The sequence below is a fragment of the Bidens hawaiensis genome, unplaced genomic scaffold (genome assembly GCF_021521415.1).
Source record: "Bidens hawaiensis isolate Kalapana, Puna unplaced genomic scaffold, B.hawaiensis_p1.1 tig00033859_1, whole genome shotgun sequence".
NCBI lineage: Eukaryota > Viridiplantae > Streptophyta > Magnoliopsida > Asterales > Asteraceae > Bidens > Bidens hawaiensis.
Window position 1 is genome coordinate 58,289 of NW_027495832.1, and position 17,572 is coordinate 75,860.

Here is a 17,572-nt window from a genome sequence, read left to right on the forward strand (position 1 = left end):
TGAATGATTATCCAAAGAGTAAAATGAAATTACTTGTTTGATAATTCCATCTTGGTTGGAAAAGAAACTCGGGCGTGAATTGACGACCCGTGAGATGTGGAAGAAATCACATTGCAAGAAAGGAAGCCGGCCTTTGGATAAAGATCCAAGCAGTTTGTTAGTTTCGGATGGTGATTCAGAAGGAAGTGTTCAAGGAGAAAATCTAACTTGGGTTGACGAAAGGGCGGAGGAGGCTTAGGTAAGTTGACGAATTAGTAAATCCAAAAAACATATTTCAAAATAAAAAAAAATTGTTAGATTTGAATAATGTAATTAAGTGGGTTTAACAATAGGTTACATACAATGATTAAATTGAGGAGAAGTATGGGGATGAACGTAGCAAACATCCCAAATTTCACGAAGACTTGTGGTCACAAGCTGCTGGGGGCATGAAGAAAGGAAAGGTGTATGGGGTAGGCATTGTTAGTGGCCCGCGTGTACATAGCAGACAAGACCCCGAGGTATGTTAATAGAATTTTTTTTAACGTTAGATCAAGCATACCGGTCAAATTATACTGTTTGATGATTCATGATAATACAGAGGTATTTAGTAAAATATGTAAATGCTACATAAAATCAAGCATGTTTGAAGGTTTATTTTTTTAATGACAGATTCAAAATTACAACATGTGTTATAGGCTAATATGGTAAAAATAAGATATTAAACCTAACTTAGTGTTCTAGAATCCGATTATACATCATATATTACAAGTCAACAACTTGGCACAATTTGTAGGTAGCAAACTAAAGATTAATGAGTATTAGGTACATATATAACAATTAATGACTTTACTGTAGCGTTCCAATTACCGAATAAATGCTTACTTAAACAATATATCTGCTTATTGAGTTATTTAAAGCAGTTAAACACATTTGCAAGTTTAAATAAAGAAAAATGTTTATGTTAATCCACTATTTTAGAGTGAAATAAGCTGATTTAATTAAGCATCTTGTTACAGCCCAATTATAACTCGTTAAGCATGTTTGTTACAACCCGTTTATAACTCGTTAAACATGTTTGTTACAGCGCGTTAAATCATTAACGGTATGATTCTATACCATCTGCACGTTTACAACTCACATATAACCTTTTTATTACAACCCGTTTATAGTTTGATTATAAGTCATCGGCTCATTTACAACTTGTTTATATATCCTATTTATTACAGCCAGTTTGTAGTTTGGTTATAAGTTAAAGATCCATCAACATGTTTGTTACAGCCCGTTAAATCGTTAATAGTATGATTATATACCTTTTTATTACAACCCGTTTATAGTTTGATTATAATCCATCGGCTCGTTTACAACTCGTTTATATCATGTTTATTACAACCAGGTTGTAGTTTGGTTATAAGTCAAAGATCCATCAACATGTTTGTTACAGCCTGTTAAATTGTTAATAGTATGATTATATACCTTTTTACTACAACCCGTTTATAGTTTAATAATAAGCCATCGGCTCGTTTATATCCTGTTAATTATAGCTCGTTTGTAGTTTGGTTATAAGTCAAAGATCCATCACCGATTTAAAACACATTTAAGCTATTTATTTGTGGCCCATTGTTAATTGTTTTGTAGATTGAAAAGTTGAATTTGGTTATCAAGGAGCTCGTGAGGGAAAAAGAATAAGATAAAGAAAGATTAAATGGTATAATTGCACAGTTGATGGTTGAAAAGGAAAAGGACAAGGCGGAGAAAGACGGAATTTCCAATAGGATGACTAACATTGAAGCTATGTTAAAATCTATGGTTCGATAAACAATTTCAATATTTTAAAAACAACTTATTTTGAATATTTTAAACATGTGGAGTTATGTTTGGATATTAGACACTTTATTATGGGTTATATTTTGGATGTTTTTTTTATTTTTTGACATGGGAATTCAAAAAAGAAATAAGGTTATTTTTTGGATATTTTTTTAATTTTTGACAAAATTTCTAGACAAACAAAAGTATCAAAAATTGTCAGAAACCAAAAATGGTCAGGTAGCAAAATTGGTAGCAAGATTGCCACCTCAAGGTGGTAGCAAAATCAAATCAGATTTGCCGTGGTTGCAAGATTTTCCACCGCAAGGTGGTGGCAAGATTTGCCACCGCTATAGTAGTAGTTGCAAAATGTAACAGAAGTTGCAAAGTGATCGCAACAGAGTAATAGTGACATTCGTTTTTCCAACCACACTTTCGGTGGCTAAACGTTCGCAACAAGGCAGCTGCGACCGTTTTGCGACCGGAAAGGCTGTCGCAATTGCTTATTTTTCTAGTAGTGCTCGGAGAACAATCTAGCAAATAGTTTTTGCCTTCAGTAGACATGTTTATTCTCATATGTGCTTCATCATCCGAGGGTACGTAAATTGGATAAATGTTCAACCTCTTTAGGTTAGAAAACGAAGAAGGCTTAAGTGATATTTCTTACATGTATGAAGAAAGCAACTGCAAAAATTTTATAAACAAAATCTTATACATATAGAAAGAAAAAACATGCTAGTAAAACTCAAAAAATAATTAATTTTTTTTTTCATTTTAACTGTTTCTATCAAAATAATGATTTTCTTGTTCAAAAAGAACTAGTCCCATTAAATTCATAATAAAACTAATGACCATCGCAAGTGTACCTCAAATGAATTCCAAGTTAAGCGTAAGAAATCTGACATTGTGGAGCCGTTGAAGCAGAGAAAGCAATTATAGAACCATTCTGCCACCTGAATGAAAAGTAAACGCAAAGAGCCACATTTTCCAAACAACACAAATATGTGGCGAACTGCAACGGACAAGAACTATGGTAGTGCAAAGAGACAAGATTGGGTGAACTAATCAAATGCTTGAAGTAGCAGCTTTTTATAATAAGATTCTTGAGTTTCGGTGCGACCACATTGACAGCTTGCAGATCCCAATATCCATATTCAAGCGTGAGATTAAAAAGTTGAGGATGAGAAAGAGTAAACTCATTTGTTTTGGGTATTGTGTAGTGATTCAAGGTGAGATTCTTTAAGTTTGCACACTTTGAGAAAATACCAAAATCATTATCATCATAATCAAAAAGTGCGACGTAATCAAGGTTGTTAGTGCACGGTTTTGGCGTCTAGAGTCTTTGTATTTATCGTTTTGTATTTATTATTATTGTAATGTAAAAGATATTTATATTATTAAGTTAGTTCGTTAATGTAAGGCTAGTTCGTTAAGGATGTTTAACGAACTAGCCAGTTTATCTAATGTAACACCCATTCGTTAAGGATGTTAAACGAATGGGGTTGCAGTTCGTTATGCATGTTCCCATTAGTCATGGAATGTTGACGAATGGGCATAACGAATCAAGTGATTCGTTATGTGTTTTGTTATGTGTCTGTAATGTAACGAAGTGGATGCTAATTCGTTACAGAATGTGCAAAGAATTAGCTTCATTTTCTATTTATAGAGGTTCATACCTCTTTTTAATTTAAGTTTTGGAAAAAATTAAAGTAACACCACCCTGTCCAATTTATCTCTCGATCCAAACTTCGTTAATCTATTACTAATTCACCTAATACACCTAATATATTATATATACTAATATCAATTGAGTAACCAATGAACTAGATCCGTTTAATAGTATTAATAGATCTTAGATCTTTGATTTAATGATTTGAATAGTTAAGTATTATCAATATAAGTTTGAGATTATTAAGTTTTAAATTTGAATTCAATTGAATTAACAATTGAATTGTGTTTATGGATTGAATTGAGTTTGGACTGTGTTTGGTAAGGTATAAGTAGTGTTTGTGGTATTGGAATTGAGAATTGGTATGGATATGGTTGATTTTGGTTTGGATCTGAGTTAGACCGAAACAAAGCTTGTTTTTGGCTTGATTGTGTTCAGGTTTGGTTAATTGTGTGTATGAGAGGTTGTGATTTGGGTTTGCGATGTGTGTACGAGTAATTTGATATATTACTTGGCCGATTTTGTGTTATATCGAGGTAGTATTACGGATTTGTCTTGGTATTGTGTGTTCATAAGTTTTCCAGATTTCTGGAATTGAGGTTGAAGGTTTGAAGATCTTCAACATCTGTTTGAGATTCGTTAACTTTTAATAATTTGTTATAGCTAGTTCGTTCTCAAGCTTGATTCGTTCTCCTTAGTTCGTCAGACACATGGTCTGATTCGTTAACCTATTCTCTAACAAACTTTTGCCACATGGTAGAGTTTGTTATAACTGTGTAACAACCTAATTCGTTGTTAACTGTTACTGATTCATTATCTGTTCCTTATTCTGTAACAACCCAACAACCACCGCACCATAATATTGTCCGCTTTGGCCGGGACGTACCACCATCGCCTCACGGATTTGCTTTTGGTTGCCCAGGGGGTCACCCATACTCATACTTCTCCCACCTGAGCACGCTTAACTGTGGAGTTCTCCTCTCATCCACTACCATTAAGCGACCAAAACGCGTTATGATGGGGAAGGTATCCACCTCATTATAAAGAAGGCTCAGTTCTCCTCCCCAACTGATGTGGGATGTCACATATTCGTTACCTTGATTAATCAATATGATTCGTCAATTAATTCATTATCTTGATTTGTAAGATTGAGTCATTGATTCGTTACCTGAATTCTTTAAGCTGATTCGTCTACTTGATTCGTTAATTCGTCAACTCAATTCGTTAATTTGATTCATCAACTTAATTCGTTGACTTGATTGACTTGATTCGTTAGTGACGTGTCTTTGATTCGTTATCTAATTCGCTTAAGGCTAATTCGTTGTAATAATGTTCCTTGTTCGTTATTCAGATAACAATCAATTCGTATAATTGATTCGTTATATCCAGTTCGTTACAGATACTGTTCCCAGTTCGTTACAAGTTTTTCACTTTTAGTCCTTGAAATTTGATTTTTAATGAAATTAAACTTGGTTGTTTACAATGGCTGGTTTGTATGCGTTAGCTTCTCAGAACGTACTCATGCAGCAAATGTTACAATTGGATACTGAAATTGGATCTCATTCCAAATGTCCACAACTAATAAAATTCAGTGACTTTGCAAAATGGGAACCTCGTTTTCGTGCCATCTTGGTTTTGTTCATCCTGATTGTTCCTATTGTCTTGATGAAGCGTACACTATACCTATGATTGTTGATGAGACTACTGGTTTTACTCCTAAGGCCATTTCACAATATTCTCAAGAGAAAAAGAAGGCTTTGGAGATCGAAACAAAAGCATGTTCGACTCTTACTATGGCATTACCCGATAATATATTTCATCCAGTTGGAAGCATCAAGATTAGTGCTTCTTTGTTTCAACACATCCGAATGAGAAGCATGGGTAATACTGAGGAAAGTAAGAAAGTAATGTTGAAGAAATGACAACTCGTTTCAATCATTTAATTGCTGAAATGGACAAGTTAAAGATTGAACCTTCTGAATCTGACAATATAGATATGGTGAAAGGTGCTTTAACTAGTTCATACTCAACATTCTTGATGGTATTGAAGGAGAATAATTATTTCGAAAATGAAGATTTGACTGCTTCTGAGTTTATGCAAAAGATTGAAGCTCGGGAATATGATCTAAAGTGTCAAAAGTCATCTAAGGAAAGTCAAGATCCAGCTTTCTACGATGGAAGTATGCCTTTAAGTTCAACAATATCTCCAATCACTGTATTTCTCACTCAGAATGCAAATGAAAATGCAACAACAATTTATAGTGATCCACGTGCATGCTTCTTGTCTTCTAGAAGTTCTGGATCATCATGTGCTTCTGGTTCATCTGGAGGTTCAGGAACTTCGGCTACTGCAAATCAATTCTCGGCACCACCTAATGTGAATATGAAAGAGGCTGAACAAAATTTTGCCTTTTGTGTGCTTTCATGACTTCTTATGAGAACTTGGTTGGGAGTAAAATTGCCACAAGTGAGTTAACTGATGAAGATTATGACCAAATCGATCCTGATGATTTGGAGCTCATGGATTTAAAATGGAATATGGCAATGATAGTAAGAAAAGTGAAGAAGTTCATGCAAAGAACTGGCAAAGATCTTCCATCATTGAACAAGAAGGTTGGTTTTGATAAGCTGAAAGTTAAGTGCTTTAACTGTCAAGAGTTTGGACACCTTTCCAAAGAATGTGACAAATCAAAGAAGGAGTACACTGGTCCTCGTAGTCAAGATATAAGTTCTTATGTGAAAAGGGGTAATGATGCTAATACTGTTGGGTTTTATACAAGATTATCAAAGTTCAAGTTAACCATATTTAACATGAAAACGCAACGGAAGCTTAGATTTTAAAACTTGTTGTGAACATACCATTATGTTAAAACTAAAACCCAAAGAACAAGGATCAATATTACAAGAACAAAATGCTCACAAATGTAAATTGTACCTTCTTCTACCTTTAGAAGAACAAGTGATTTGTTGAAGGAGATGGTGGATGAATGACAAGCCTCCAAAGAAGAAGACCTCAAGAGTGTGATACCCCAAGCTATTTGTGACAACACCAAGTGATTGCTAGGATTTATGAACACTATATGAGCTCCCAAAGACTCCCAATTTCTGCCCAAAATGGGCCGTGAGGTTTGAGAGGGAGTGAGAGAGAGTGAACTTGATTCAACACTTGAAAAAATTCAAAATGAAAGATCACTTTTGCATGTCTTGGATGTGGAGATATATTAAATGGTCATCACATGGAGACAAGGCCATTTGATTGGGTAAAACCACCACCCCACATGGGTGGCCGGTTTTTGATTGTTATTTATTTATTTTTTATTTTTTTTTTTTTTTTGTTTTGTTTTAACAATTAAAACATCTCCATCTCCATCTTATACTTTATAAAACTAATTTTATAAATCATGCATGCTATCTTAATTATTTAACCAATTAAATAATTAATTTATATAAATAAATTATCCAGATAATTTATTTAAATTATCAAGTGTGTTTGTTTAGAAAACCAATTTTCTAAACACATAGTGTTCGGTATTCGTTTAAATGATCAAATCATTAAAAGAATACAATTGGTGTCGTCTAGCTTGTTATTGGGTATGACCCGACTTGGATCAAACACAGTTAGCCACATTAATATAAGTATGTGTCTCGGGCATACGTAATTCCAACAATCTCCCACTTGCACGAGATACATAGAAAATTAATGCAAGTGGTGAATACCGCCTAACAACAGTTCATCACCCCTAACGTGTTTGACGAAGTGCCATTCAATAACATCATCCCTTCAAGTCCCTTACTTGATATGATTTAGGTGAATCTATCATTATATCTCTTTGTTACTAGATGTCATGTTGGATCTAAGAGACATAGGTGATCATTCTCTTTACAATTCAACTTTATCAGGCCTTAGACATCTAAACTCTCAACACATAAGAGGAACAAATTCCATCTTGACTGTATACGCCTCTCACTATCACTTTATACTCCACCCGAGCTCATCCTTATGTACCATCTTTTACGAATAGCGAAGGGGAGAGTCAAAGTGTAATACTCGGTGAAAATCAAGGCCCAGTATACATCTCAGGTCTAAGGATAATATGAAATTCTCCTTTACTCAAAATTACTAATGATCAGGTCCATCGACTCCATGTAGTAATATTGAGAGCGGGTCATTCCAATATTTGTATCCCACAAATATCTATGAACCTTGGCAGCAAACCTATGCTCCATATTCATTCCTTATGAATATCCACCAATCCTAGTTCATAATAGTCTTGCTTCATATTTGTTCCCACAAATGTGATCGACTACGGACTTTTAGAATAAGATAACTTATTCATGGATTAAACATGCAAAATTAGAATTTAACTCAAGATTCCATAATCATATAAAAGAGTTAAATTACAAAAGTCTTTTAAACGTAAATACAAAATAGATCAAATCCAATTACTAGAATATCGAAGTCCTAAGCCACTCGCATGACGCTCATGTTTCGGTCTTTCTAGGAGCTTCGTGAATGGATCCGCAAGATTTTGATCAGTTCCAACTTTGCGAATACATATCTTTCCCTTTTCAACTTCATCCCTTATGTAGTTGAATCTCCGCTCTATGTGTCTAGTCTTTTGGTGCGAACGAGGTTCCTTGATTTGTGCAATCGCACCCTCGTTGTCACAAAAGATTTCTAGAGGGTCTTGAATGGAAGAGACCACCCCTAGATCAGTAATGAATTTCTTCAACCATGCAGCTTCCTGAGCTGCCAATGAAGCGGCGATGTATTCTGATTCTGTAGTGGACAATGCTACCACTTCCTGTTTTGAGCTCTTCCAAGAGACAGCTCCTCCATTAAGTGTGAACACATACCCAGATTGTGATCGAGAATCATCTCGATCAGTTTGGAAGCTCGCATCCGTGTAACCTTTTATAGCGAGTTCCTCCTCACCAGATCCATATATCAGAAACATATCCTTAGTTCTCCTAAGGTATTTCAATATGTTCTTAACAGCCATCCAATGACTGTTTCCTGGATTCTGTTGGTATCTGCTTGTCATGCTCAAAGCGCATGACACATCCGGTCTAGTACATATCATCGCATACATGATGGATCCTATAGCAGAAGCATATGGGATTTGTTTCATCATCTCTTGCTCATCCTTTGAGCTTGCACATTGAGCTGAACTCAATATAGTCCCTCTTTGAATAGGTACAAAACCTTTCTTGGAGTTTTCCATCTTGAACCTTTTCAAGATCTTATCAATGTATGTACTTTGGTTCAAACCTATCAAGCGCCTTGACCTATCCCTATAGATCTTTATTCCCAAAATATAGGCAGCTTCACCAAGATCCTTGATGGAAAATCTACTTCCAAGCCAAGCCTTAACGCTTTCCATGGTTGGAATGTCATTTCCAAATAGTAGAATGTCATCGACATACAATACTAAGAAGGTAATTATACTCCCACTAGCTTTCTTATACACACAAGCCTCATCAGCGTTCTTGATGAATCCAAAACTTTTGATTTCTTCATCAAAACGATGATTCCAAGTTCTAGATGCTTGTTTCAATCCATAGATTGATTTCTTTAACTTGCATACTTTATTAGGATGTTTTGGATCGACAAAACCTTCAGGCTGAACCATATAGACATCTTCCTCAAGATATCCATTTAGGAAAGCGGTCTTGACATCCATTTGCCAAATTTCATAATCATAATGTGCAGCTATGGCAAATAATATCCTAATAGACTTAAGCATTGCCACAGGCGAAAAAGTTTCATCATAATCAACCCCTTGAGTTTGAGTGAAACCCTTAGCTACAAGTCTTGCTTTATAAGTATCCAAGTTTCCATGCATATCAGTTTTCCTTTTGAAAACCCACTTACTTCCAACAGCTTTGGAGTTGAGTGGTGGTTCAACCAATTCCCAAACTTGGTTGTCATACATGGATTGCATCTCAACGTTCATGGCTTCAAGCCATTTGTCACAATCATTCTTGGACATTGCATCACGGTATGTGGTCGGTTCATCCGAATCTACCACGTAGCAACCTTCTACAAAAAATCCATATTTTTCAGGTGGATTGCTAATTCTACCAGATCTGCGAACGTTTTGTGTGTTTTGATCAACCACTTGATCACTTTCAACAACCTCTTGTTGAGTGCTAGTATCAACCAATTGTGTATCATCTTGTGATTCTTGATCCTCATCAAATTTCACTGTTCTACTATTAGTTCCTTCCTCAAGGAACTTAGTTTCCAAGAACTTACCCTTTCGAGCAATAATAACATTTTGCTCACTAGGATCGTAAAAGTAATATCCTAAATCATCTTTAGGATAACCTATAAAGATACACTTAGTGGATCGGACTTCTAATTTGTTTGGGGTGTATTGCTTTACATAAGCTTCACAACCCCAAACTCTTAAGAATGATAGCGATGGAGCCTTTCCATGCCATACTTCAAAAGGTGTCTTCTCCACTTTCTTGGTTGGAGCCATATTCAATATGCGAACAGCGGAAAGTAAAGCATAGCCCCAAAATGATAGAGGTAAAGTGCTTCTAGCCATCATCGATCGAACCATATCTAATAGGGTACGATTTCTCCTTTCAGACACACCATTATGTTGTGGTGTTCCAGGTGGAGTAAGTTGTGAAATAATTCCACAACTCTTAAGATGATCTTGAAAAACACCACTTAGGTATTCACCTCCTCTATCACTACGAAGTATTTTGATTGTGGTCTTGAGTTGTCTTTCTACTTCAGTTTTGAAGTCTTTGAACATTTCAAAAGCTTCATCTTTGTGTTTCATTAAGTACACATAACCATATCGACTATAATCGTCAATAAAGGTAATGAAGTATCTTTCACCATTCCTAGTCATTGGTCTAAAAGGACCACATACATCCGAATGTATGATACCCAATAATTCTTTTGACCTTTCAAAAGTTTTATTAAAGGGTTGCTTTGTCATTTTGCCTTGTAAACAAGATTCACATACATCAAATGAATCATACTCATTTGTTTCTAGAATACCACTCTTGCGAAGAGTTTGCATGCGATTCTTACTTATATGTCCAAGGCGACAATGCCAAAGATAGGAATCACCCAAGTCCTTCTTGAGTTTCTTGGTGTTGACATTGTACATTGAACTACTATGTGACATACCACTTTGATCTATTTCATATATACCATTCATGGGTATAGCTTTAAAATAAAACATGCCATTCATCAAAACATGAATATCACAATTTATAAATTTAAGATCAAAGCCACATTGTTTTAAAAGGGACACGGAAATAATGTTTCTCCTTAACTTAGGAGCATACAAAACATTCTTCAAAATTACTTCCAAACCACTTGGAAGCTTTAACAAGTAGTCTCCTTGGGCTTGGACTTCAACTCTTGCTCCATTGCCCATAAAGAGACTAATGTCCCCTTTGTTGAGTTGTTTACTTCTTTTGAACCCCTGCAACAAATTGCAAATGTGAGTTCCACATCCGGTATCAAGTACCCATGTATTTGAAGAAATAACATTTAGTTCAATATGTATAGTAAAGATAATACCTGAGGTATGCCCCGCATCCCTCTTATCTTTTAACGCATTGAGATAGGTCGGACAATTCCTTTTCCAATGACCTATCTCTCCACACTCAAAGCATGGATCTTGCGCCGCAACCTTTTGCTTCTTTTCCTTCGGTTTGGTGGGCGTGATGGCTTTCCTCTTTCCCTTTCCTTGGACGTGGCCCTTGCCCTTAGCAACACTTGCTTTGGGGTTGGAGTTATGTCCCCTTTTTCCTTCATTGATTGTTAGAACGGGTAAAACCCTTTTACCCATTCCCGCTTCGGCCGTTCTTAGCATTGCGTGAAGCTCACCAATGCTTTTGTCCCATCCATTCATGTTATAATTCATGACAAAGGTTTCAAACCTTTTGGTCAAAGAGTTGAGGATCAAATCCGTAGCCAACTCATTAGATACGGGACAATTCAACCTACGAAGCTTTTCAATGTAGCTTTTCATTTTTAGGACATAAGATGAGACGCTTTGGGTTTCCTCCATACGACATGCATGAAACGCTCGAACCGTTTCGAAACGTTCCGCTCTAGCTTGTTGAAGGAACATTTCCTTCAATTGAGTTATCATGTCGTATGCCCCATGATGCTCGAAATCCTTTTGGATTTCGGGAATCATAGTCCCTAACATGAGGCAAGAGGCTTGCACCGAATCTTTGGTGTACTTGACCCAATCGTTATACGCCTCCTCATCTTCCACGTTAGGCTCGTCGGGAATGGGATCGTCTAAGACATATGATATCTCTTCTTGTTTGAGAACTATTCTCAAGTTGCGATACCAATCCATAAAGTTATTATGGTTTAGACGATCCTTTTCAAGGATGGTTCTTAAGGATAGGTTACGGGTGTTATGGGTAGAGGTGTTTGCATTGTTAGCGGCCATCTACAAAATTTAACAAAGTTTTATTTTAGTATTACAAACAATTTAATTATTAATACCCTTTTATTCCAAATTTTAAAATAATAATTAAATTCTAGAATCCAACGATAAATCAAATTTCGGTTAGGTGACCTTTATCCCGTTATTTGATTTAACAAGGTAGTCAATCTTGACAATTGCAACCCTTTGCAACTTCTAGAGGTATGGGACCATTCGAAATCCTTATTTCGTGTTGGCATGTTTATCCCATCAACACCATTGGATCCCCATGCTTAGGTGACCTTTATCACATGGTTTCCAATTCAAGTCGTCCTACTTGTATAAACATGTAAGATTAACATACAAGTGGTTAGGTGACCTTTATCCCACAAATATGTTAATATTACCCTAAGTATATTAGTTTGCTCAAAATGGTTAGGTGACCTTTATCCCATTTAAAGTTCCCTAATACGTTAAGTGTCATACAAAAGGATGGTGTAAGACTTGTTTCCTTGGTAATTATGAAAAAGGGATTTTAAGTTTTCCAATATTCTAGTTTGAAAAACATTATGCCATATCCTAACATGCATTTAGTAATATGGCGATTTTGAAAACCAATTTTCAAGGTTCAAGTTATAATAAAACCAATTTTATTATATGTGAGTAATCGCTTAGTTTTAATAAACCCATTTAATTAAACTAATTGACGCGATATTACCAAATATATATTAGAACCCGTTTTATGCTTGTTGTCGTTCCTATGTGACGGTTTGGATATCCTAATATCTATCAACCACACATTACAATAAGTAAAACAAACAACCAAGCAAACACATGCAAAATATAGTCATAACCGAGAACCGCTAAGTTTGACCATACTTGTTAGCCGAAACAAGTATAGGTCATAAGTCACACCTAAGGGACAAAACATGACACAAGGATGGAATGTTGACTCCCACTTGACCTTGCATCCAAATGCTTCAAGTATCCTTTCCAAGTTGTTGTGTTCTTGTTGGGCTTGTTAATGGGCTCCAAACTTCCAAAAGTCTTCTTGGGCCCAAGAGTGAAATTTATGGGCCTAATGGGCTTGAATCCCATGATGGGCCGGTGAGGCCCAACAAGCCCAAAATTTCGGTCCAAGGCCCAAATCCACCAATTCTTGCATCTTCAATTTTTACAAAATGTATCCTAATACATATTTTTCTAAAAAAAAAGAAAATGCAACTAATCTATTTATTACAAACCAACTTATGAATAAATAAATTACACAAGCCTAAGATTATGAATTATTACAACCATATTGAATAATAAACATAATCAACATACACAAACAACAATCAACACATCCAAGGTCTAGGTTTCGGTTATGACACATCCAAACATACCAAATGTTCTAAGCATGCAACCTAAGCAACCAATGCCCAAAATCACCAAATAAAATCGGCCCCCCCCCCCAAGAGGCTACGGCCCAAATTATTATTATTATTTTTTTTTATTTTCAACATCCAAATGTTATTAATGGTTTCCTAAGATCTTTCATGCATGTCAAGATCTTACAAATCCATGAGGGGTAAAATCCACCCAAATTTCGGACCCCTTTTTCACCCATGAAAAACCCGAAATCTATGAACATGTAAGAAGCATAAGTCCTTGTAACCGGCTCTTGATGCCATTGTTGGGTTTTATACAAGATTATCAAAGTTCAAGTTAACCATATTTAACATGAAAACGCAACGGAAGCTTAGATTTTAAAACTTGTTGTGAACATACCATTATGTTAAAACTAAAACCCAAAGAACAAGGATCAATATTACAAGAACAAAATGCTCACAAATGTAAATTGTACCTTCTTCTACCTTTAGAAGAACAAGTGATTTGTTGAAGGAGATGGTGGATGAATGACAAGCCTCCAAAGAAGAAGACCTCAAGAGTGTGATACCCCAAGCTATTTGTGACAACACCAAGTGATTGCTAGGATTTATGAACACTATATGAGCTCCCAAAGACTCCCAATTTCTGCCCAAAATGGGCCGTGAGGTTTGAGAGGGAGTGAGAGAGAGTGAACTTGATTCAACACTTGAAAAAATTCAAAATGAAAGATCACTTTTGCATGTCTTGGATGTGGAGATATATTAAATGGTCATCACATGGAGACAAGGCCATTTGATTGGGTAAAACCACCACCCCACATGGGTGGCCGGTTTTTGATTGTTATTTATTTTTTTTTTTTATTTTTTTTTGTTTTGTTTTAACAATTAAAACATCTCCATCTCCATCTTATACTTTATAAAACTAATTTTATAAATCATGCATGCTATCTTAATTATTTAACCAATTAAATAATTAATTTATATAAATAAATTATCCAGATAATTTATTTAAATTATCAAGTGTGTTTGTTTAGAAAACCAATTTTCTAAACACATAGTGTTCGGTATTCGTTTAAATGATCAAATCATTAAAAGAATACAATTGGTGTCGTCTAGCTTGTTATTGGGTATGACCCGACTTGGATCAAACACAGTTAGCCACATTAATATAAGTATGTGTCTCGGGCATACGTAATTCCAACAAATACGTCTTCTGGAAAGAAACCATCTGAAAAGGGGTAATGGTGCTGATCCTTCTAGAACACAAGCATTGTTGACTGCTGATGGAACTGATTGGTCACAAAGGTTGCTGTGCAAGACCATCAAGCAAACTTGGCTATGTTCGAGTCAACTGAGAATTTTCAAGATGCAAGTGGGTATGAACTATCTTCTAACAATGACACTGAGTCTGATTCTGATGATTCATGTAAAATGCTGCCAACTATGTTTGCTTGTATGACCAAAATTAATGAGGTTAGTTCTTCTGTTCTTAATTCTGTTAATTTATCTGCTAATGTGCCTTGTGCTGATTGTGAGAAGAATAAGCCTAAGTTAGAATCATTGAAGAACCATAATGATTGTTTAGTGAAAGAAATTGCTTCGCTTAAGGATACTTATAGACAATCTTTAGAATCTCAAATGCGATCTAGGGAGAAAATTGAAGCGTTGTCTGTAAGTAATCATGATCTTAAATCTGAGTTGTCAGTCAAAATGACAATCAACGATAAAAAATTTCAAGAAATCTTGAAACATCGTTCTAAGATAACTGAACTTGAAAATGAGGTTCTTGAGTTGAAAAATAAATTGGGCAAGTTTAGAAATTCATCATTTTTGCTAAATGAAATTATTGAAGTATCAAGTTAGCAAAAAGATTCAAAGAAAGGTGTGGGATTTGTTGAAGTATCACCACCATTTCACAATGATTACACAACAAATCCTTTTGCTGGAAATGAAGAAATTGTTGTTAATGAACTAGTTGTTGACACAATTTTTAAAATTTCTAAAAATGACAATGTGAATGCTCAAGTTTCATCACAAAAAGCTCATATTCAAAGCAAAAAGGTTTTTGTTGAAACTACTGTTGAAAAAGTACTTGTCAAGGATGTATTTGAACCGGAAGTTATGCACAAAAATCAAGACATTTCACGTTCGAATCACATTTTATGTGAACCTCATGAATTTGAGGAGGATGTGTATGGTTCAAATACAACTCAACTGAAAAAGGAGGAACAAGTTAAGGTTAAACCGGTGAAGGCCAAGAAATCAGAAAACCTAATATTTCTTATGAGGATTTGATGCGTTTTATCAATCCTTTCACTTCGAAGCCATCAACTGGTCGTGTGTTTAAGCTTAAAGGAATAAGCACAATGTTCACTGAGAAAGACATTCCACTCTATATCATCAAACCCGAATTGTTTGAAAGTGACTTTCACAATGAAACTTCTAAGGTACACGACCTTGAAAACAAGTTTGAGAAATCTAAGACATCAAAAGTAGTAGATCCATTGATAAAAGCTAAAAGTTTGTTAAAATTTGCTAAAAATCTTCAATTTGTAAAGTCAAATGGAACTGATTCATTACAAAGCTTTTCGAATTGTTCAAATTTGGATTTTTATATGAAACGAAAGTCTGTGACTTTTGATGACTTGGATAAGGGTCAAATTTCTGGAGTTTATCATCAACCTTCAATTGCACATGTTTCTACTAAACCATCAAATGCACGTGTTGACATGAGAAATTGCTTTCTCTGTGGTGAACATGGTCATGTGGTCAGAAACTGTGGTTTGAAGAAATCTCAAAATCTTCATCAATTTATCAAGGAACAATCCAAACCCGTTCCTTTGATCAAGGAGATTTTGAGACGACCAACGTCGTTTGATGATGAAACTCACATTATGTTTTCTGATGTGAATCCTCGAAAGGTGATTCATGTTAATGAGAATGTAAGTTATGTTAAGCCCAAATTTGTACCCGCATAACTGATTTGCAAAAATGTGAATGCGAATATTGTTCAAGCTGCTTACTTACGACGAAAGTCAAAAAGACCCATGACATACTCACAAGTGGCTAAACACCATTCGGATTCACTTTATGTTAAGCTTCCAAGAGAAACTCAAGAGGTGCCCAAGACTGAGGCCCGGGTTGCTTTTTGAACTAATCATTTTGTTTTCATATGTAGGGCTCGTCTAAGACCATTTCTGGTGAAAACTGGATAATGGATAGTGGATGCTCTCGTCACATTACTGGCAACATTGATCTTTTAACAAATGTCAAAAATATACAAGGAGGGTATGTTGCGTTTGTTGTTAATTCGGGAGGTATGATCACAAAAGAAGGTGATGTGTCAAATGGGAGTATCACGTTTGAAAAAGTCACTATTGTGATAAAATCGATCATAATTTATTGAGTGTATCACAAATATGTGATAAGAAATATGCTACTGTATTTACTGATAAAGAACGTCTGATTTTGAAACCGGGATACGCCATTCCCGAGGACATGGTTATCATGCGATCCCCTTGATATAATGATATTTATGTATTGAACATGTCTTATAAAGTTTCAGCTTCTATGGAAACGTGTTTTGTTTCTAAAGCAACTGAAAAAGACACGATTCTCTGGCACAGAAGGATGGGTTATATTCACGTTAGGAAGAAAGGTTTTGGAGAAGTCACGCGGGTTTCTCTCCGCGATTGGTTTAAAAGCTTCCCCAAAATTCCTTTTTGGTTGGACGTCCGTTTCCTTACGCTTCCCTTTCGCCTTATGGCGAGGGTTTGCGTCGGTATCAGACTCCAACTCGTCGTCTGAGTACTCGCAGTCACTGCTCATATTGAGGTGTTGGCGAGTACTGGCGAATTCGTCAGCCTGTTGAACTGAACGCAAGCGTTCATCCAATTCGGCTTGGAATTCTCTTTGCCGTGCTTCGGCCCACGCCTTCACTTGATCTAGTGTTTGGCGAGGGACCTTCGTTCGTTTTTAAAGCTGGGTATCGGTGAACCCCAGTGGAATATTTACTGCACTTGCCCCGGCTTGGGTAGTCGGGGTAGTGTTCGTAAGGATTGTATAACCGCCTATGTTCCCCCCTAGTTGCTGGGGTTGTTACCGGGGTTTCTTGGTCGGTTACTGGCCTTTGGACCGGAGTAACGTTAACCATTTCTTCAGAAATTGTGAAAAAACTAAAATAGTTCTAGCTTTTATGCACGGATGGCGCCAATGAAGAAACACTAAGTGAACCCTGGGCAGATTATAGATAATCTGGGGGTTAAGTAATGTTTCCCACGAGAATGAGGTCCAACAGAGATGGTTGTTATTCAAGGGACCTGCAAAAC

General features: G+C 35.9%; 1 long non-coding RNA gene across 1 annotated transcript; it reads left to right on the plus strand.

Moving 5' to 3' along the window:
* The first annotated feature begins 352 nt into the window (after positions 1-352).
* LOC143585480 (uncharacterized) lies at positions 353-1,903 on the plus strand. Its single transcript, XR_013144551.1, has 2 exons — positions 353-500; positions 1,618-1,903. It is a non-coding gene; the product is annotated as an uncharacterized LOC143585480 (long non-coding RNA).
* The last annotated feature ends 15,669 nt before the right edge of the window (positions 1,904-17,572 follow it).